The sequence below is a fragment of the Mauremys mutica genome, chromosome 4 (assembly GCF_020497125.1).
Source record: "Mauremys mutica isolate MM-2020 ecotype Southern chromosome 4, ASM2049712v1, whole genome shotgun sequence".
Lineage (NCBI taxonomy): Eukaryota > Metazoa > Chordata > Testudines > Geoemydidae > Mauremys > Mauremys mutica.
The window spans coordinates 128074091-128096239 of NC_059075.1; the positions used below are offsets into that span (position 1 = coordinate 128074091).

The 22149-nt window shown below is 50.5% G+C and overlaps 1 protein-coding gene across 1 annotated transcript in view; it reads left to right on the forward strand.

Annotated features, from left to right (window-relative positions):
• The first annotated feature begins 7879 nt into the window (after positions 1-7879).
• LGR6 (leucine rich repeat containing G protein-coupled receptor 6) overlaps positions 7880-22149 on the forward strand; it is a 103529-nt gene continuing 89259 nt past the window's right edge. Inside the window, exon 1 of the mRNA XM_045012298.1 lies at positions 7880-7954. The gene's annotated coding sequence lies outside the window, so the exon portion shown is untranslated. The remainder of the gene's footprint in view (positions 7955-22149) is intronic.

Below are 22149 nucleotides of genomic sequence, written 5' to 3' on the forward strand. Positions count from 1 at the left end.
ACGGTGTGTGCAGCGGTCGGGCCATCCTGGGGGTGGAGGGATCGGGACTGGGGCAGCAGGAGCTGAGATCTGAACTGTGCGGGGGTATTGCATGGTGCCCAGAGGAAGGGCAGGGCTGTCCTTAGGCCTATGCAGCATATGCGGCTGCATAGGGCACCTGAAAATTTGGGGCACCACCAGGACAGCAGGTCCCACACACCCAGCACGCGCTGCCGTCTCCTTAGGCAGGGGCCGTATTCACAGAGCCAAATGCACCAGCGCATTCTACGTGCAGGAGAGGGCACGGGTGTGTCTGTGGGGAACTGCGGTTCTTTACTGCCATGAGGCAGGCCTGGCAGCTCGGTATCCTTTGCTGCCTCGTCCCTCCCGGGCTGTTTCAATACCTCTTCGTAATAATTTCCAATAAAGTGTTTAAAAAAGTATCTTATTTGCATCATTCTGTCAATAAATCAGAATTTTTTCTATAGCGCTACTTCTTTAGTGCAAGTATAGTCCATCAGCAATATGGTGTGTGCTTCATTTGTTTAACCTGTTTTTAATAAAGTGCACGTGACAAGTTTTCCAATACTGTAAGCTTATGTTTGTGTTGCTAAGAGCAAGTCGGGCATAGGGGCACCAGTTTAATAATCCTGCGGAGGGCCCCATAAATCCTAAGGTCGGCCCTGCGCCAGGGGGAGAGAAACAGGATGTGAGGGAGGGCAAGGTGCCCCCTATTTGTTTAGAGGCCTTTGGTGAGTTTCTAGCTGACTTCTCATCCTAACACCTGTACGTATGTGCAAACACAACAGAGGTACAAGCACACACTCAGGCACACACACGCACACTTGTGTGCATGCCCATACGCACACACCCTTGCATTGCACACGCACTGCATGCACACCCATTACACACTGCATGCACGCACATTGTATGCACATACCCATTGCACACACACACTGCATGCACACTCCCATTGCACACACACTGCATGCACACACTGTATGCACACACCCATTGTGCACACACTGCATGCACACTCCAATTGCACACACACTGCATGCACACACTGCATGCACACACCCATTGTGTACACACACACACAGTTTACATGCAACCATTGCACACGCACACAAAAGGCAGCATATTTTACATGAAGAGTTTAAATCAGACAACAGACCCCCCCAGACCATGCGGTTAAAAGATGAAGCTGCTGGATTTTAAGAAAAAGTCACGGGGAGGGGTGGCTTTTGGAGTTTGAAGTCATGGGATTACAGTGCTGGAAATACAGGCAGGGCCGGCTCCAGAGCCCAGCGGGCAGGGGCGGCTCTAGACCCCAGCGCGCCAAGCAGGCGAGTGGGGCGGCCCTTTCCCGGGGGGGCGGCATTTGGCTCCAGTGGACCTGCCGCAGGCATGACTGCGGCGGGTCCCCTCTTTCCGCGGCTCCAATTGAGCTCCCGCCGGCATGACTGCGGCAGGTCCAGCCGAGCCGCGGGACCACGGCACCCGCCGCAGTCATGCCTGCGGCAGGTCCGCTCGTCCCGGGCTCCGGTGGACCTGCCGCAGGCATGCCGGCGGGAGCTCAACCGGAGCCGCGGGAAGAGGGGACCCGCCGCGGGACCGGGGAAGGGCGGCGCAGCGCACCGCGCTGCTTGGGGCAGCCTGATTTCTAGAGCCGCCCCTGCCAGCGGGGCAAGCACCTGCCTGGGGCGGCCCTTTCCCGGGGGGGCGGCAGGCTGGGCCGGCGGACCTGCCACAGTCATGCCTGCGGGAGGTCCACCGGAGCCGCGGGAGCAGCGGACCTCCCGCGGGCATGACTGCGGACGGTTCGCTGGTCCCGCGGCTCGGCTGGACCTCCCGCAGGCATGCCTGCGGCAGCTCCAGCAGAGCCGCCGGACCTGCGAACAGTCCGCAGCTGCGGGAGGTCCAGCCGAGCCGCACGACCAGCGGACCCTCCGCAGTCATGCCCGCGGGAGGTCCGCTGCTCCCGCGGCTCGGGGGCGCCTCCCGGGCATGACTGCTTGGGGCGGCCAAATTTGTAGAGCTGCCCCTGAATACAGGGACCACAAATTCAATGGATCAGCAATCAAATGTTTGTACTTCAGCGTGTCACTGACCTGACAGTGCTGTCAATGCTTTGGCTGAGGAGGACTGGAGGGAATCTTTTGATCCCAGCTGTAATATTCGCTGCCAGAAATGGCACCCTAACTATTGGACACTCCTGGGCCTTCAGGGTCTTGGGGATCCAAACCCCAATCTGATCATGGATTTTGCAAATGGTCTTTCTCTTTATAATGGGCCGGGCCAACTCCCCCGTTCTAATTCCCCCTGAAAAGCCAGATCCAGTTTGACCTTTGTGACTGGTCCCCATACCTGTTACCCAGCTGGGCATTTGCTTAGAACACGACAAGCTGCACAGTCCAGTAGGTTCTATCCCTGGCTTTGCTATTGGCTCGCAGTGTGACTGTGTACAGGTCACAAAAGCTAATCCGAAATGTTCCCATGGACCTAATGGGATGGTTATAGCCTTCATCTGTCTCTTGCCAAAGCAGCCTGAAATCAAATCAGCTGTTCCCTTAGTTACTGCATAACCTTTGCGGTCCTTTACCATCTTCAGAACCCACTTCTGTATCTTCTGGAGTCCTTCCTTTCCTCCCCTGCATTCAGTGCTACAGGTGTGACCTCACCTGCCCTGCGCAGAGTGCCTGGGTCCCTCAGCCTCAGCAGCTGCAGCTCCATTCACTTCTGCACACTGCATTGCTGTTGAAATTCACCCAGCCCCCTTGCTAGCACGTCGGGGTGGGGAACGCTCCCTCAACAGTCCTCATAATAATAATTAATAATGTATTAATAGCAGTAACGTCTGTAGCCATGTGGAAACCAAGAATTAGATAACCCAGCTGCCCGAGAAAGGCCTGCTCTGTGCTCCCAGGATACACAACGCCAAGGTCCATCCCTATTAGCATCGGGCCAGTCCCTCTGCATCAAGACTTGGGGATCAGGAGAGGACCCTTTAATGTCCCATGCACCCCACTGCCTACCCCAAACTTTCCCATCAAACACCTTTCACGTTCCCCATGGGCCTCTCTGCTGCAGGATCCTTGACCACCATGGGGACCGCTACGCCCCAGCTGCAAGTGTAAATCCCAGCTTGGGTCGACATCTGCCAGAGTTGCCATCTGAAAGTAGCCGTGTGGCCATGGCAGCTCAGGCAGTGGTCTGGGCTAGCCACTTGGGCATGTACCAAGGATCTCGGCTGGGGCTGTGGTTGGGTAGCTGCCCACACCACCCTGGCCACTAATGCTGCTGAGCAGAGCTAGAGAGGGTATGTCTCACTGAGCTGGGAATCACACCGCCCAGCCACAGGGCAGACTCCCTGTTAGTGCTAGTCTCCGCTGGGATTGCCGGTCACTTATTTGCAGCCCACAAGGAACCCTGTGCACCCCAAGCTTCCCTCCCATCCCCTCCTGCATTGGAGAGAGCAGCCCTTTGGCTTGAGGCTTTGCGTCTCCCAGCCAGGGGAGTGGGGGAAGCCTCCAGCCTGTTGTTTTTTTAAAGCCTTTTCTTTTCTCATTATAGGATGTTGCAGAACAACCAGCTCAGCCGGATCCCCGCCGAGGCACTGAGGGATCTTCCAAACCTCCAGTCTCTGTAAGTCATTAAGGATCCCCGCTGGGAGCTGCCGGCTTCTCAGCGCAGGAGTCGTTAATTCCTCCATCCCTTCTGTCTTGTCTTTCCCCTCGTGAGCTACTGTCCCCGGCCTTGCGGGGAGGGAGGGCACCTGTTGTGGCAGGACCACTGTCTTGTTAGGGTTGCTGGAATTAGATCTCCCCATGCTAGAAGGCCACCACAGCTGGCGAACGTTTCCAGGAGCCCTGGAAAAAGTCTCTCTACAAGGCAAGCTATAGAATCATAGACTCTCTGGGCTGGAAGGGACCTCAGGAGGTCATCTAGTCCCACCCCCTGCTCAAAGCAGGACCAACACCAACTAAATCATCCCATCCAGGGCTTTGTCGAGCCTGACCTTAAAAACCTCAACAACAACAAAAAAAACCCTAGCCCTGCGGTTACAGTCTAGCCTGGAGCAGCACAGAGCCTAGCAGGCTTGAGTAGGGGACTCAGGCCTTGTTTGCATGCAACAATTTAACTATAGACGTACAAACCCTGAGCTCTGGTGTGGCTGCACCTAGGCTGGTATAAAAGTGCTTAATACCCCAATAGTGATACGCCACACACCAGTATAAGGCACCTTTATAGCAGCACATCTGCAGCCACACTAGGGCTTGTCCTGGTCTGACGATATTAGTTAAAAAAAATCACCCCCCGTAACTGAACTAGTTGTACTAGTAAAACCTTCAGGGGTAGCCCTGGCCTCAGAGCCAGGACGGCAGGGTTCCAGGCCTGGCTCTCCCATTGCGTTCAAGGTGTAACTACTTTCACAGTTGGCCTTGTCTACACTAAAATGTTAAGTAGACCCAGCTACATCACTCAGGGATGTTAGAAATCCACACACCCCCTCCAAGCAGTGTAGTTAGGCTGACCTAACCCCCAGTGTAGGCAGTGCTAGATCGATGGGAGAATTCTTCCGCCGACCTATCTACTGCCTCTTGCGGAGGTGGATTAACGACAGGGATGGGAGAACGCCTCCCATCGGCGTAGGCTGTGTCTACACTGAAGCGTTGCCGCCGTGCCGCAGTAGCGTTTTAAGTGTAGACAAGCCCTTATTAGCGTGACCAATGGATGATGTAAGTTCCAGGGATTTTTCACCGTGTAAAAACATTCTGTTTTCAGTCCCCTGCCCCCACCACCACCAGGTTGGTGAAGAATCAGAGAGCTGAAATGTCAGGGTTCTTTTCCCCCACACAAAAGTGAGAGCGTTTTTAATGCTCCACGTTTTCCAGTGGGTTTGTGGCTGGGCGCCATTCTCTGTATGGTTTAAAGCAGACTGAGAATGTTAATTCTGTTGGTAGAGCTTTCAAGTGTTTATGTATCAGAGAGGTAGCCGTGTTAGTCTGGTTCTGTAAAAGCAGCAAAGAATCCTGTGGCACCTTATAGACTAACAGACGTTTTGCAGCATGAGGTTTCGTGGGTGAATACCCACTTCGTCGGATGCAAACGAAAAAGTGTTTATGGCTACCAGTAGTTGGTGCTGTCGCTGACTCTGCCCATGATCACCCCCTTCCTCCTTCTGACTCTCCTTCCTTCCCCTGCTGCTTCCCCAGATCTGTCAAACGGGGAAATGCTTCCCACCTGCTGGAGGAGCGCTGAGGCCTGGGTGCGAGGTGTGCCATGTGATCTGTTCTACACCAATCCTACAGAAACAGCAAGATTAAAGATTAAGCTGTGGGGGGAGGGGCAGCATTCTCATGCAGCATTCGCCAGGGGCAGACATCTACCCAGAGCACAGCTGGGCAGCCAGCGAGCACAACGCCCCGCGCCTGGGCTCGACAGCTCCCCTTTCTCCGAGCTCAGCGCGGCGTTCCCGGGGAGTGACCTGCTCTGCAGTGCATGTGCGAGCTGGCTGGTGTGGTGTTCTGTCCCCCTCTGGTGGCAGCTGGGCCACACAGATATTGAAGAGCCTGCTGGGGCTAACAAAAAGTCTTTCTACGCTTTTATACCCAGAGGTTCCAGGTTCAATCCCCGCAGCTGAAAACCCACCCCAGTGTGACACATGCAAAGGATGCAGAGAGCTCCAGGAAGCTGAGCAACACAGGGACTTGTTTAAAGTTCAGGGGGTACGATCCGTCACGTTTCTTCAGCACAGCAGGCTCAGACTGGGTCTTTTCTAGGACAGGGTGCTTAGGCGCTGCAGCATCCATCTATCTAGATTGCATCAGGAACACCACGAAGTTTGCTTTTCGATTCACCTAGCCCACCTTGCAGATCAAGCACAGAACAGTGTCTTGCTAGGCTGTTCCCAGGCTGGTATGGGGAGCTTCTGTTTGTATATTCTTCTTCTTCTCAGATTTGCAGTGCTCTGGTCCACTCACATGACACTGAAAGCAGAGGTGCATTCGACCTGCACCCCCGCAAGCAGTGGTGAGCCGGAGCTTCCCACACATGGGACCTCAGGTGGCATGGAAGGTATATTCCGGCTGCACACACCTGCAGTGCTCTGAGCACAGCAGAGAGTGAGCACAGCAGAGAGTAGCACAGGGTGTTGCAGTTAGTTTTGTGATGTGGGACTGACCTGAGCCTACCCGGAGCACTGGCCACATCAGGTTGCATCCAGATTCCGGCTCAGCTCTGTAAAGCCACGAAGCTGGTGCTCAACAGCTGAGCCCACGCTTGGAGATCACCTTCAGAGTTCCCGGGGGGCTGGTGTGACTCCAGCAAAACTGCTGGAGTTGCTCCCCTCTGACACCAGGGTCGTATTTGGCCCCATGGGATTCACTGGGATTGGATTGGCCTGTGGGATGCAAACCCAAGCTTGGAGGACTTTTCCGAAAGGTTTGGGGTCCTTCGGCCACTGAACCCACTTGGAGCTGGGATCAGAGAAACACTGACTCACTGACACTGCTGTGTCTTTTACTCTTTACGCAACAGTGATAGTATGGAGCAATCACATGGGCCCAGTGGAGTCCAGATAATTATGTTTACTAACAATACGTACATACACAGGCGGCTGCTCCGGATGGATTTTGGTAGCATCAAACCATAGAACACAGTGAGCTCCGCTAGAGAATTCACAAACTATTTAAAGGGATACTACCCTCCTTCTCTATACCAGGGATCGGCAACCTTTGGCACATGGATTGCCAGGGTAAGCATCCTGGTGGGCCAGGCTGGTTTGTTTACCTGCCTTGTCAGCAGGTTCGGCCGATCGCGGCTCCCACTGGCTGCGATTCACTGTCACAGGCCAATGGGGGTGGTGGGAAGCAGCACAAGCCGAGGGATATGCTGGCCGCTGCTTCCTGCCGCCCCCATTGGCCTGGGACGGCGAACCGCGGCCAGTGGGAGCCGCGATCGGCCAAACCTGCGGATGTGGCCGGTAAACAAACTGGCCTGGCCCGCCAGGGTGCTTGCCCTGGTGAGCCGCGTGCCAAAGGTTGCCGACCCCTGCTCTATACTATACTCATAAAAAAAAAAAGACCTCATCTTCTGTGTGTTCCCGTGCAGCAATTTTCCTCTGAGAGCCAAGATTACTCCAGAAATACCCTTCTGTGACCTCCCCATTCCACCTAATTCCGTTTGACAAGTGGCCATTAGGATAAATTGGGTCTGATCTGAGAGAGATGAAAGATGCCAGTACATCTTTGAATGCAAGTAACTGGCCCCTGGCCACGAGCCCCTGGGTTCTAGCCGTGTCTCCATAGAGACAGCCATTTCTGAAGAAGAGAAGGCAGGTCTGCATTAGAGATTTTTTTTCTCTTCATAATTCAAGTACGGGTGAGTAATTTTCCACAAGTTTATGAGGCTCACGTGTATTTATTACCGGCCTAGTAAGCAGATTGGAACATCCATAGATCATTGCAGCGTGGCTTCCAAGCATTACGAGTTGGGGTATGTGAGCCCTGGCTTGTTCACCTTGCCCAGAGCTTCTGGTCTTTCCATTCAGAAACGGGAAAGGATTTTATGGCACTTCGTGACTGTTCATCACCCTGAGTTCTGGGGCTTGCCTGGCACTTCGAAGGCTATTAACTGACTGCCGTGCCATCAGGGAACACACCATAAAACATCATAAGCTGACGGGGCTTGCAGACTGGAGCAAACTTGAGTGTGTGGGGGGAGCATGGACAAAACCCGAGTGTGCTGTTTGTTTTCTCGCTCTTGCAGCTCTATGTGTTAGAACAAAAATCTCCTGCAGTCTGGGCAGGCAGCTGCATCAGTGACATCACCGTCTGTTGCCCCATCAGCTGTTATGAAGTCACAATGCAGTGACTCTGATGTGAGATCGGAGCAGAGTCGGGTGCAGAGGGAGGAAACTCGCATGTAAACATCCACAGGAGCCCCCTCCCAAATGCTGGAGAACATTCGGGTTAGAGACAAGCCCGCCTCACAGTGGGTTTGATTTGCTTGGGTTTTTTAGATGAAATCAGGATTTTGGCTTCTCGGGACTGTGCAAGTATTTGTTGGGTTGGCTGGATGACCAATTTTCTGCCTATGTTTGCTGTTTAGTTTGATTAATGCTTCGTGACCAGTCATCTAAGCCACGTGGTATTGTTTCTGCCCTCTGTTTGGATAGCTGGAACTGTTTAAACAAGAAAATAACAAGTAACAATTAAGGAAACTCTTGTTCATTCATAAATTCCCTTGTTCTCATTTCCTTGTGGGTGTTCACTTGGAGGCCAGCCGCCCCCGAACAAAAAGCCATGTTGCAAATACAAAAGGGATGAACACCGGTGAATTGACCAGCCATGTGGAGTTCAAACAAATGCTCCTGAGTGCTCCTTTGCAACATGTGCCCGTAGGACTCAGCACTGAACTGAAACGAATGGTCCCAACTAAGTTTGGGACCCCATTAAACATAAGAACAGAGGGCATGAGGAGAAACAGACCAAATTTGGTTGGAAAGCAGAGGGGGCCCTGTGCATGTGTAAACCACAGTCGTTGGCAGGTGGGATCGAACCTGGGACCTCTGGAGGCATGAACCTCTGCCCTATGAACTAAAAGCCAACTAGCTGTAGAGCAAACTCATTAATCTGTCTCTAAGTGGTCTCAGTGCCACCAGCTGGGACAGAGCACCACACCCCGGAGGTGTGTGGGTTACACATGCTGTACTGGGGGGAGCACCATTGTCCTGTTTCTTCCCTGGTTTTTAGATGCACTCTTCGTTTTTGGAGCGTGACAGTTCCGATAAGGCAACTTAGCTCCCTCCTGCAAAATGTAGCGCGATCTCAAGCGGGAAAGCAACGCCGGCAGGATTTCCAGCCGGGCAAGGTGAATCTCAGGGCAATGGGCCTTAGCAACAGCCAGCAGCGCAGCGCGCCTCTGGGGTCTGCAGCGTGTCCCCAGCTCACAGATTGTGTATGCATCTGTAGCACTCTGCCTCCTGTCGAGAGCTGATTATTTTAGCAGAAGCGTGCCGCTAGTCCGAGGCCATGCAGGGAGCTTGGGAAAATACCACCCCTTAAGTACCCCCAGGAGGGTGCAGGTGGAATGTAGCAGCCAAAGCAGTGAAGAGGAAGGGGTAAGAAGTGGCCCCCAACCTACGTTAACCTCCAGCTTCTCACGTTAGTCCAGCTCCTCAGCATGGAGGTTACCCCATCTTAGACTGCCTGACATGCCTAGTGGGTGTTGGTAGGTGTGTGTGTGGAGGGGTCTGGCTCCCCTAGACTTCACCCCTGCAGTCAGACTGGAGGCTGGGACCCCGCTCCAGCAAATGCTGGGTTTTATTTATTGTGCATCACTCAGCTGTGGTTGCCTGTGATTTAGGAGTGCACAATTCATGACTGACCCCTGCTGGGTGTTTCCTTGCAGCAGGTGTTGACATGCTTGATCCTATCTATGCCACAGGGACAAGCTGGCCAAAGGGAGCGGGTGTCATAACCGGTGCCAGAGATGGAGACGCAGCTTTTCCTCCTGCCGGCAGCCATCCTGCACTGGTGCTGCTGCAGCTGCCTGCTGCCCGCCCGACGCTGTGCTCCTGCAGCACTGTTCACCTGCTGACCCGACTTTCTCTATCCTTCCCCTGCTGGGTATCTGGTCCTCCCCTCCTGCTGCCCTGGGTCCCTGCTGATTTTAGGCTCACCTGTTTGAAATTTCAAGGGGGGGGTGGTTTTAAAGCTGCCTCCTGCAGGAGGAAATGCACCTTGTTCCCCCTACCTCATCTGCCCCTGTCATCCCACTGGCACCATATCCCCCCTCATTCTGAGATCGGTGGCACACCCCTGATTGCAAGTTCCATCACTCTGCCGCCATGACTGATGACTCTCAGCCAGAGGTGCTCGGTTTTAGAATCATCTCCATCATCTACTGCTGCGGGGAGCAGGAACCCTACAGAGCTCTGGGGAGCTGTCAGCAAAGACGTCCCTGGAAGAAGAGTAGCCAGACAAATGGAAAGAGGAATTTGGATTTAAAAAGAAATGAAAACCCAGAGTCTTATAAAACAGCCCAACCGCCTGCTCTGGAGGGGCTGTTCTCATGGGGGCTTGCTCTGCCTTTTGGGTCCATTCTGAAACCCAACAGGAGGGATTAGCGAGAAGAGCACGTACACCTGATGGCAACGTCTGGACAAATCAGACCAGGTGCCAGCCCCTTATGTAATGTTCCAGTCCAGTTGTGATCTCCTGGCAGGGTGTCTGGTTGCCAGCGGTTTATAGGTGCGGTAGCAGAATGCCATGTGTACTCTGGAACAGTCGTGTGTCAGTCTAATTAACGACTCTGCGGTTTGCGAGCTTTTACCTAAAGCAGATGGGCATTGCGTCTGTTCCTCTGCCAGATGAAAGGAATCCAAGGGTTTCAAAGCAAGCAGGTGCTATAAATTATAATTACTGGGCTTTCAGAAGGAGAGCAAGGGAAAGAGGGAAGGGAGCCACGATGGATTAAAAGATCAAGATAAACTCTTGGTTTTTCTCCCGCGAATGATAGTCAAACGTGATGGGAACGGCTGGGCCCTTCGGTAGCTTCTCTGCAGAGCCGCATTGGGGAAGGGCGCTTCAGAAGCAGCCGGCTGATTCCACAGGGGGAGTTGCCTTGGGTAGCTCGGCAGCAATTTGAGCTGCCAGGGAGGGTGTCAGTGCTCCTCCAGCACCGGCTGCTATTCAGTAATCTCCAGGGAGTCGCAGCCACTTCCCTCGTCTGGTTTTGAGTCCACACACTCCTGGAAGCACCACTGGGCAGGATCCCCAAAAGCAGCTGCTGTCGTTCAGCCCTGCCATGGCGGACTGCATGGTAGGACCTAACAGCCATGCGGAGATCTGTCCAGCCAGAGAAGGTAGGGGCTTACACCTCACTAGGTCGATACCATCACAGATTGAAGAAGGAGGGGAGAAGGAGCTATTTTAATCCCTGGCCCCCTCTGAATCCTTTGGGTTGGAAGGGATTTCAAGCATTCCCTCTCCTGGCACAGTGGCAGGATTGGTGTCACAATCCCTCTGCTACATGGGCAATGCAGTCTAATGGTGCGGGAGCCAGGGACTCAGAAGCAAGACCTCTGGGAGCTACTTTTCTCCCAGGCAGGGTATAAGGAATTCCCATTCAAGTCAGTCAGTGGTACTCACGCAGTCCCAATCCCTCTAGCATCTCGTAACACCCCTGTTATGTCCTAGGACTGGAGAACAGGCACAGAGACAAAGTGAACTGGTGGTAGCACTGGGATTTGAACCTAGGTCTTCTAGGTGCTAGTGTAACCCACACACCTCCTGGGTGTGGTGTTCTGTCCCATCTAGTGGCACCGAGACTACTTGAGAGAGACAGAGAGAGAGATTAATGAGTCTGCTCTACAGCTTTAGCTAATAGCCACATCATCCCAGTCAAAACACACAAACATGCTGAGGTACACGTAGGAGGCATTACACTAGGCTAGCACCTGAACCACCAGCCATCCTGGGCCGAGCTCTGCCGGTCACTCTGTGTGGGACCGTGGGCAAGTTGCTTCGTCCCCTGCTCCTCATGTGCCCCTCCTTTTAAAACACGGATAAGTTCACACACGCGCACAGGAAGGGTGGGAATTTCATTACTTGTGTGTGACGTGCGTTGGGTATCTCAGACGAAAAGGCAAAGTTGTTGCCTATTATCCCTGATGCATAGCATCAGGCTTGACCGTGAACCTTTCCACCAAGGGCCCTTCCCTACCCTCCCTTGGCTTCTTGTGCCACTGCTGGACTTGACAACATTTAGCCTCGCACGCCACCTGAATGTCCTTCCTCCTGATGTTACCAGATAGATCCGCAGAGGGAAAGTGCTGCCACATTAACAAAACTTGCTCGCTGTGGCCGCCATATGACTTCCAACTGAAGTCACCGGAAAGGCTCCAGTTGTTTCAAGCTTCCTAGTCCATCTCATGCTTTGTCTCTACCGATGTTCAGAGCCTGCCTGGGGCTCTGAAAGACCCTCCAGCCCTGCCACGTGCCCACATTTGGGTTATTTAAAGTAACTCAGCTTTCCTTGCCGACCCCCCAGGGAAAATCATGTCTGCAGAAGGTGAAGAAGGGTAGTATGGAAGGAGGAAGAAAGGGCAATGGACAAACCTTAGTGCTGGAAGGAATCATGCTAAACTTTTCTGCTGGTTTGGGGCTGGATATATGTGGGGCTGGAGTACAGGCGTGTCATAGGCTGGCTTGCCCTTTACAGGGAGATGGGTCTCAGCCCCAGGTGGGAGAAATGAAGACCATGTGACCCAATCAGGTCTCTACCTTATCTAGCCCAGAGGCTGCGGGAGAAAGGGGAAGTGGTGGTGATGAATGGCTGCAGACAGGCTGTGATGGGATGCTGAGCTAGCACATGGTCCCCAGAGGGCTGTGAAACCCTGCACTAAAGTGCTGAGTTTGCAGGCCAGGGATGCCAGGTCTTAAACGGCGCAGTCCCAGGAGGAGGGCTGTGAAACTCTGAACTTAAGGGTGGGTGAAAGGGAGCTCACTCTGGGAGCTGGGCTATGTTAAATGGACTAGACCCCAGGAGTGGGGAGGAGGGAGCTTATTTTAAAGAATTTTGCAGTGAGTGGATTATTTTTGGAAACCTCAGAGAAACTGAGGCAGAGTGCTGCAAGGCCACCCCTTGTCATGAGGGGGTGGGGTGGAGGCTGTGACCCCTGTAACAAGATGCCTCCAGGTTCTTAATGTCTGTCTGAGACACCCTCATATCCTGATATCCTTAGCAGGAACCCTTTGGAATCTGATGGAATCACAATAAAGTCTCTTCCAGCCCCGGCCCCTTAGGGGAGATAATTATTTTTATATATATGGCTGGAGATTAAAACGCAAGGAATGACTTCTAGGAATTTGCAGGTATGTAGGCTTTGATGTAGGCAAAGGGGAAAACGCTCCCCCACCTGATCAAACTCTCACAAGCATATACATTTTTATGACAGATGGAAGGGGGAAAAAATCATTTTGGAATTAGCATGGCCTGAAGAGCTCCTGTGAATTCTCTCCATTTTCATCTCTCACCTTTGATCTGTTTGAGATTTGACAGCTTGCCATTAAGGGCAGGATTGTTCCTTGTAAATCGCATTTGATGGAATACAGGTAAAAAGAAAAGTCACTTCCACTGAACGTTTACAGGATAGAAAGCTATGGAAGTAGAAGAGGCATCTATAAAACAGGGATAATGTAACGTCAATTTACAACCTGCTGGCGCAGAATTTATCTCGTGACAAGGCTAGTTCTGTATTGTTCATGTGATTTATGGGCCATAAGGAGGGGTTGTGGAGCACAGTAGAAGGGGAGTTGAGAAGAAGCTATTAAGTAGCCGAGGAACTGGGAATCTTGAGGGACTCGGATTTAGACAAAGCAACCATGAGTCCTTTCCTTCTGAGCTGTGTCCATTAGAGCAAGGGTCCTCAGGTTTTTCAGAGGATGGACCACATCTTAACAGAAATAATGCTTGGGTTGGAAAAGGCAAGTGCTCTGGCAGGTGGATCTCCTCCAGCCAAAAGGCCCTTCTTCCACCAGTAGCTGCTTTGGGAAAAGACTGAAGAACTGTCTCATCTCTGAAGTCCTCTCCTGTCGCCAGCCCAGCAGCTGACTTTTGGGGAGAAGCGTGGCAGCATTTGTGGGCTTATTCTCTTCTCCTTGCTTGCATGAGAATGTGTTTTTTCCATTGGGCATTTTCAGTGCATAATAGCACTTCTGTACCACAAAAGGGCACAAAACCAGGGGCAAGCCAGTGGGCCGAGTTTAACCACAAGAGGTCAGCCTAGAGTCTGAAGAATCACTTGGAACGGGCATGGGCAGAGGTGAATTCTCCAAGCCAGGGCTGGCCCCCAGGGCTGGCTCTAGGCACCAGTGTTCCAAGCATGTGCACTTCTCAAGGGGCGGCATTCTGGCCCTTTGGGGGCGGCTCTTTTCAAGGGGCGGCATTCTGGTGTTTGTTTGGTTTTTTTTGCTTGGGGCAGCAAAAAACCTGGAGCTGGCCCTGCTGGCCCTAGACCAAATGGCGACCCAGGCAAGGAGCGTCTTCAGCGCCTCCTCCCCATTTATTAAACTTTTGAATGCCATATTTTAATTGCATTTGTAGCCCATTTCACGACTTTGGTGCACAACTTGCATGCAGAATTTATCCCTGTCATATAAGACGATACATTTGCACACAAGGATCTGTAAATCTGTATTTCTTCATGCCACATATAGGCAAATAAAAAAATTGTTTCCTCTAAGTGTATAGAAACTTTTTAATTTTAAGAATAACTGAAATGTATTAACATCAAGAAATTGAACTGGTCACCAACATTGGGTGGACCAGTATTAAATAATGCTACTGTAGGTGACAGCCTTAGAATGTTAACCCTAGTTCTGTAGTTCAAAAGGTCACTTTTCTCACCTTTGCACTGGCAAACTGAAGCACAGCGTCAGAGAGATCCAAAGACTGGCCAATGGCATTTTCAAGCCATAAAATAGCAAGCGATGTCAGTCTCTCGTTGCCCATCGTCGATCAAAGATATGTTTTAATGAGCCTGAGCTTCGGAAAACTGCACTCACCACTCACGACTGTGACCGGCAGCATGAGCAGAATCCTCAAAGCTACCCACACATCAGGAAAAGTGTCCTTCAGCTCTGCCTTGTGAATGAACTGGAGAACCTGGAGTGGAGAGTGCTTCGCATATTGCAAAATTTGACAGATGTTGTCCAATTCAACCTAGAGGGCTTTATCACTGACGTCCGAACGTTCCCCAGGTGTCAGCGTCAGGTCAAGGTCCGTACAATTGTTCAAGAGTCTTTTCGTGGTGCTTCATTTGTCTGAACCTTTCTTCGATGGACACTCGAGCAACGTCAACTGCTCCCCTTGCCCAAAGCACATGATGGACCTGCTGATCTCTTACTGCTCCATCACATTGATGCTCTGTAGTTGGAAGAGAACTGGTCAAGCTTTGTTCCCTGTAGCAGTCTGGGAGTCACCATGGACTGGAGGAATCAACTCGCCAGCCACTGATCCACACGGCACTTTGAGAGCCATGCCATGTGCTGGACAGATGGCAGAATATAGTTGCAAATCAAGATTCCAATGAATATTTTGCCTTTGCAAAGGCATCTTGCAGCAAAGCAGCTGCCTTTGTTCCGGCCCAGGGCCAGAGACTTGGAACCACTTTCAATCCAGCAGTTGGTGCAGGAGCTTTACACTAGCTGAGTTCCCACGGCTGGGGGAATCCCTAACTAGGCAGCTATGGCTACATTCTGACTCGTTGTGCTACTCAGGAGGTGCAAGGTGCTGGAATCAGGACAGGAAATCCTTCCCTAAGTGAAGTGACCCTGGTCACACTGAGGGCTTGAAACAGAACCAAGAAGAAAACCCATATCTCCTGAGTGCCCTACAAGACCACCCTTCCCCTTAGTTAAGCTTCAGCCATGTCCTTATCTCGTCTAGATACTAAGAAAACAAAGACACTACACCACCTGGGTCTGCTGAAAACAACACCTAGAACTGCCTCTCCTCAGAATCCTGGTGTCATCGTAGCCCAAGGCATGTCACTGTCTCCCCATGGGGCCTAAGATGCACACTGGGCACAGGGGGATGACAGAACACAGCCTCCTGGAACCCCACAAGAGAGCAGTTACCCAGAACAGCCCTCTGGAACCCCTCAGAGAGACCAGATCCCTCCAGGGTGGTTTCTTCTGCTGCAGCTGGGGCCCAAAATGTCTCAAGCGATGGTACAAAAGGCTCCTGACAGAAAGAAGTGAAACAGCACAGGCACTTGGCCTTTGCCCACCATCAGCTGGTGAATCTAGAGCCATCTTTGCACTACACAGTGGTCTAATGTAAAAGTTAAAGGGATCTGGGAATCAGAGGATGCCATGTCACACCAAAGTTGGCTTAACAATCCTCCCCAAGAAGAGAAAGTTAGAAACTGAGCAATGGCCCATGAGATTGCGTAAGATCCTACAGGTCTAGAACCCAAGTCTGCAGAACTTCTAGGTCGCTAACTGCACCGTGCAGTTAGTTAGCACTGCATTGCCCATGACTCTCTGTGTCCACAGGAAGTCCTGCCTCAAGGAGTCTGACAGGCAGCAGCCTCATGGCTCCCGATTGGCTCCCCACCCTATATAAACGCAAAGGGCATTCCTGGAAGTATTTAAGCAATAGTGTGGAATTTTTGTAGCTGCCACAACCATTCCTTCGCCTGGCTTGGACCTTGCCTCAATTTGGACTTTGCCTTTTGACCTGGAGCCTGACTTGACTTCTGACCCTTAGTATCCACCTTGGTCTGGAAGCTGATTATGAACTCCTCTGCTATTTCTGGCCTCAGGTTTGACCCTGCTCTGACCCTTGGTCGTGGCTGCCCTTGTTAGGGTCCTGGCAATCTGCCACCATCAAGAGATGCTTTCTTAATCAGGAAGTGAGCAACCCCATGGAAGGTGAGATCCTACCCTCTTGTAGGAGCGAATGACCAAGGACTCAAAGACTTAGGCATTCTTAGCTCCAGTTGGTCCTCACTCTGAATGACTGAGATTCAACTATGTGAAAGTTCATGGGAAGCAAACTTCAAAGTAGCTCATGGAAACCAAATTTTGCATTTGCATGCACATGTAATTATTTGTGCTGTAAAGTGCTCCCATGGTCCTCCAGTCTGAGAAGAGAAACAATACACATGGCTTAGCTGACTAACTCAGCTCAGCTGCTTACAGAGAATAGTACACAGTCAAGACACCGAATTTTTAAAGAGGTGCAAGAAAAGTTGGTAATTTTTTCAAAATAAATAAATTGGTGTAAGTCACACGTGTCCTTCCAGCAGAAACAGAGGCTGTATTCACTGAATGCGTTGGACCACATGCTCAGCTGGGGTAGATCCACTAAAGTCAACAGAGATATGTCAGTTTACATCGGATGACGATCTGGCCCGGAATGTGGAAAGAATTTTTCACTTAGCTTGAACTAACAATCTCAAATTATGGTATCACCACAGGTACTTGCACTGCCCCATTCATCTTTAACGCTCCCTTTAAGCACTTGAGTCATTTCCTCTCTTCTAATTTTCCTGTTCTCATGAGCTTGTGATTATCTCGCTGGTGGTGCACTGCATGAAGGAGCCTGCAGAAAAATTAAGTGTGCTATATTATTCCTAAAACTAAAGAGCAGGGGAGGATGGAAAATATGATGCTGGGGTATGTGCTACCTCATCTCATCTAACCCTCTGTCATCCCCAACACAACTTCTTTGGGATTCACCAGCAGTGCTCCCAAGCATCCTGGATTCTGCAGGATGCCACATGTTTTGGCTTAATTCAGCTGTTAGGTGTTGTTCCAGGGATGCGACAGAAAGAGACAACCCCCCCCACACACACACACACGCACACAAAAGACCTGCTGGAACCTTACAAAGCTGTACCTAAGATGAGCTGCAGTTTCCTTCCAATATAAGCAGCCTGGTGGCATGTCAAAGACTCAGCTTCATGTTGCTTCTCATCTGGACCATGGCAGGAGACAAGCACTGTAGCACCTGTCTGCAAGCACCGAAGCTCACAGACACAAAGTTCAGATTGTAATCTCTTCCAGAAGAGGCCCATAACTTCTTGCCTGTTTGCATGGGGCCTAGAACACTGCAGGCACTAAATAAATAATAACACACACACACACACACACACTCTAGAGTATGAGTCATAGGATAACTCCCAATATGTTTTCCATTGACCTTTATTAAGGGGACTCGTGACCCTTAACTCTCTCACTTAAGCACATGAGAATCCAGGACTTGTTACATTTCCCCTGGTGACTGAGAAGATTAATGATGGATCCCAGATGTTACATACAGTAGATGTGTCAGTGCAACAGGGAAGATGAGTCCCAGATGTTACGTACAGTAGATGTGTCAGCATTCCTACAAACCTGATGAGCTACAGTGAGGATCCATCTAAAATGGGCTGAGGACAGCAGGTATAAAACTAATGATCTATATTTTAGTGTCATATCTAGGCAGCCCTCACTGTGGTAGTTGGGTACCAAGAGAGGAACCTAGATAGACAATGGGATCTGATTCTGGTCTCCCTTGGAGTGATACAGGTATCACTCCACTGACTTCAGAAAGTTCCTCCTGATTGATGCTGGGGTAAGTGAGAGCTGGATCAGACCTGGGGGTAGAGGATGGGTATCAGAGGGATTACGTTGCCTCCCGGTGCAGGATGTAGGGCCTCACTCATTGCTCTGGTAGGAAAACAAGGTGGTTTTTATTTTTCCTAATGACGCCCATAAGCAAAGTGTTCAGAGGAACCGGACGATACCCGATCAGTCATTCTGAGAGCCTCTGGGAACCAAGAAGTCATACTCCTAGCTACGTTCCTTTCCTCTATCAATGTCCTCTGACCTGGCTCTATCACCTGAGTATCTGAGCACCTCACACTCGTATCGATCCTCCTACATCCTTGGGAAGTAGGACAGTGCCTTTACCCCGTTGTTCACAGTGAGAATGGAAGCAGAGAGGGGCTAGGTGACTTGCCCAAGGTCACATAGGGAGCCAGTGGAAGAGCAGGGACCTGACTCCAAGCCCTAGCCTAGTGTCCTAACTACTGGACCATCCTTCCTCATGCACGTCAGCGTTACATAGATAGGTTGGCCCAGGGCCTCAGGTCTAGTGCAGCAGCTTTTCATTGCACCACAGGTAGATTATGGTGACCAAAGGAGGGTCGTCCCAGATGTAAGGGGTGTGACTGAGAAGTCCCTGTGTCCCATAGGGCTTGTAGGAGCAAACACAACTGCTCTGCCATAGCTATATAAGAGATGACCCACTGCACGGTGCCTTGTAAGGGCCCAGGCTGATGGCCTGGGGCTCTTCTCCGTTACTGCTGCACAAATCAGAAGCTCGGTCGCTGGAGACAATGGAGCGAGCGTGATGTGAGCGGGGAGCAAGGCCATGCGCCATCGCAGAGCGTGGGGGTAAAGGCTGGCTCCTCTGCGCTGGGACGCTTTACCCCCACGCTCTGCGATGGTGCATGGCCTTGCTCCCTGCTCACATCACGCTCGCTCCATTGTCTAGAACAGCTTTTGCTGCACTGGACGTGTCGGGGGCAGGGCTGTCTTTATCACGGGTTTGGGCAGCACCCAGTGCTGTGACGCTACAGTGGTGAGCACTGTATAAGAACCTATGGAGAATAAGGGCCTTGATCCAGGCAGGGACCTCTGGGCATTGCTTTAGTGACTGACTGAGCCGGTCATAAGAACATAAGAATGGCCGTACTGGGTCAGACCAAAGGTCCATCCAGCCCAGTATCTGTCTACCGACAGTGGCCAATGCCAGGTGCCCCAGAGGGAGTGAACCTAACAGGCAATGATCAATTGATCTCTCTCCTGCCATCCATCTCCATCCTCTGACAAACAGAGGCTAGGGACACCATTCTTACCCATCCTGGCTAATAGCCATTAATGGACTTAGCCACCATGAATTTATCCAGTTCCGTTTTAAACATTGTTATTGTCCTAGCCTTCACAACCTCCTCAGGTGAGGAGTTCCACAAGTTGACTGTGCACTGCGTGAAGAAGAACTTCCTTTTATTTGTTTTAAACCTGCTGCCTATTAATTTCATTTGGTGACCCCTAGTTCTTGTATTATGGGAATAAGTAAATAACTTTTCCTTATCCACTTTCTCAACATCACTCATGATTTTATATACCTCTATCATATCCCCTCTTAGTCTCCTCTTTTCCAGGCTGAAGAGTCCTAGCCTCTTTAATCTTTCCTCGTATGGGACCCTCTCCAAATCCCTAATCATTTTAGTTGCCCTTTTCTGAACCTTTTCTAGTGCTAGAATATCTTTTTTGAGGTGAGAAGACCACACCTGTACACAGTATTCGAGGTGTGGGCGTACCATGGATTTATATAAGGGCAATAATATATTCTCAGTCTTATTCTCTATCCCCTTTTTAATGATTCCTAGCATCCTGTTTGCTTTTTTGACTGCCTCTGCACACTGCGTGGACATCTTCAGAGAACTATCCACGATGACTCCAAGATCTTTTTCCTGACTCGTTGTAGTTAAATTAGCCCCCATCATATTGTATGTATAGTTGGGGTTATTTTTTCCAATGTGCATTACTTTACATTTATCCACATTAAATTTCATTTGCCATTTTGTTGCCCAATCACTTAGTTTTGTGAGATCTTTTTGAAGTTCTACACAATCTGCTTTGGTCTTAACTATCTTGAGTAGTTTAGTATCATCTGCAAACTTTGCCACCTCACTGTTTACCCCTTTCTCCAGATCATTTATGAATAAATTGAATAGGATTGGTCCTAGGACTGACCCTTGGAGAACACCACTAGTTACCCCTCTCCATTCTGAGAATTTACCATTAATTCCTACCCTTTGTTCCCTGTCTTTTAACCAGTTCTCAATCCATGAAAGGACCTTCCCTTTTATCCCATGACAACTTAATTTACATAAGAGCCTTTGGTGAGGGACCTTGTCAAAGGCTTTCTGGAAATCTAAGTACACTATGTCCACTGGATCCCTCTTGTCCACATGTTTGTTGACCCCTTCAAAGAACTCTAATAGATTTGTAAGACATGATTTCCCTTTACAGAAACCATGTTGACTATTGCTCAACAGTTTATGTTTTCCTATGTGTCTGACAATTTTATTTTTAACTATTGTTTCGACTAATTTGCCCGGTACCAACGTTAGACTTACCGGTCTGTAATTGCCGGGATCACCTCTAGAGCCCTTTTTAAATATTGGCGTTACATTAGCTAACTTCCAGTCATTGGGTACCGAAGCCGATTTAAAGGACAGGTTACAAACCTTAGATAATAGTTCCGCAACTTCACATTTGAGTTCTTTCAGAACTCTTGGGTGAATGCCATCTGGTCCCGGTGACTTGTTAATGTTGAGTTTATCAATTAATTCCAAAACCTCCTCTAGTGACACTTCAGTCTGTGACAGCTCCTCAGATTTGTCACCTACAAAAGCCAGCTCAGGTTTGGGAATCTCCCTAACATCCTCAGTCGTGAAGACTGAAGCAAAGAATCCATTTAGTTTCTCTGCAATGACTTTATTGTCTTTAAGCGCTCCTTTTGTATTTCGATCGTCAAGAGGCCCCACTGGTTGTTTAGCAGCTTCCTGCTTCCGATGTACTTAAAAAACATTTTGTTATTACCTTTGGAGTTTTTGGCTAGCCGTTCTTCAAACTCCTTTTTGGCTTTTCTTATTACACTCTTGCACTTAAGTTGGCAGTGTTTGTGCTCCTTTCTATTTGCCTCACTTGGATTTGACTTCCACTTTTTAAAGGAAGCCTTTTTATCTCTCACTGCTTCTTTTACGTGGTTGTTAAGCCACGGTGGCTCTTTTTTAATTCTTTTACTGTGTTTCTTAATTTGGGGTATACATTCAAGTTGGGCCTCTATTATGGTGTCTTTAAAAAGGGCCCACGCAACTTGCAGGGATTTCACTTTAGTCACTGTACCTTTTAACTTTTGTTTAACTAACCCCCTCATTTTTGAATAGTTCCCCCTTTTGAAATTAAATGCCACAATGTTGGGCTGTTGAGGTGTTCTTCCCACCACAGGGATGTTGAATGCTATTGTATTATGGTCACTATTTCCAAGTGGTCCTGCTATAGTTACCTCTTGGACCAGCTCCTGCGCTCCACTCAGGATTAAATCTAGAGTTGCCTCTCCCCTTGTGGGTTCCCATACCAGCTGCTCCATAAGAGGGGCAGTTGTGCCAGATGTCTGGATTCCCAGAACCTCCATTAGCCGATCAGCCGCTTCTGTTCCTTTTAGGATCCTGTATAGGGAGCTGGCTTGAGGAGGGCCTGGTTAGGATCTCAGTGAAAGGCACCCAGAGGCCCCTGGCTCACTGCCAGTGACCTAACGCTACACAGCAGGCTCCAGGCCAGTTGATGTGGCGGCTCCTCTTGAGCTCGGATCCCTCGGTGGGCATGACTTGGTCGTTGTGTCGCCCTTCACTGTCCCTTTGGACAGGAGGGGGGAGCGGCCGGCTCGGGGCTGGTCCTGGACTGGGCCATCTTGTGTCTGTGGTGTGCGTTCAGCGGTGCTCAGTAGTGGCCAAAGGCTGCTACCATCTCAGGGCAGGTAAGGAGCCAGTCCCTTCCCCATAAGGTTCCTCCTTGCTCCCCTCCAGCCTTCTGT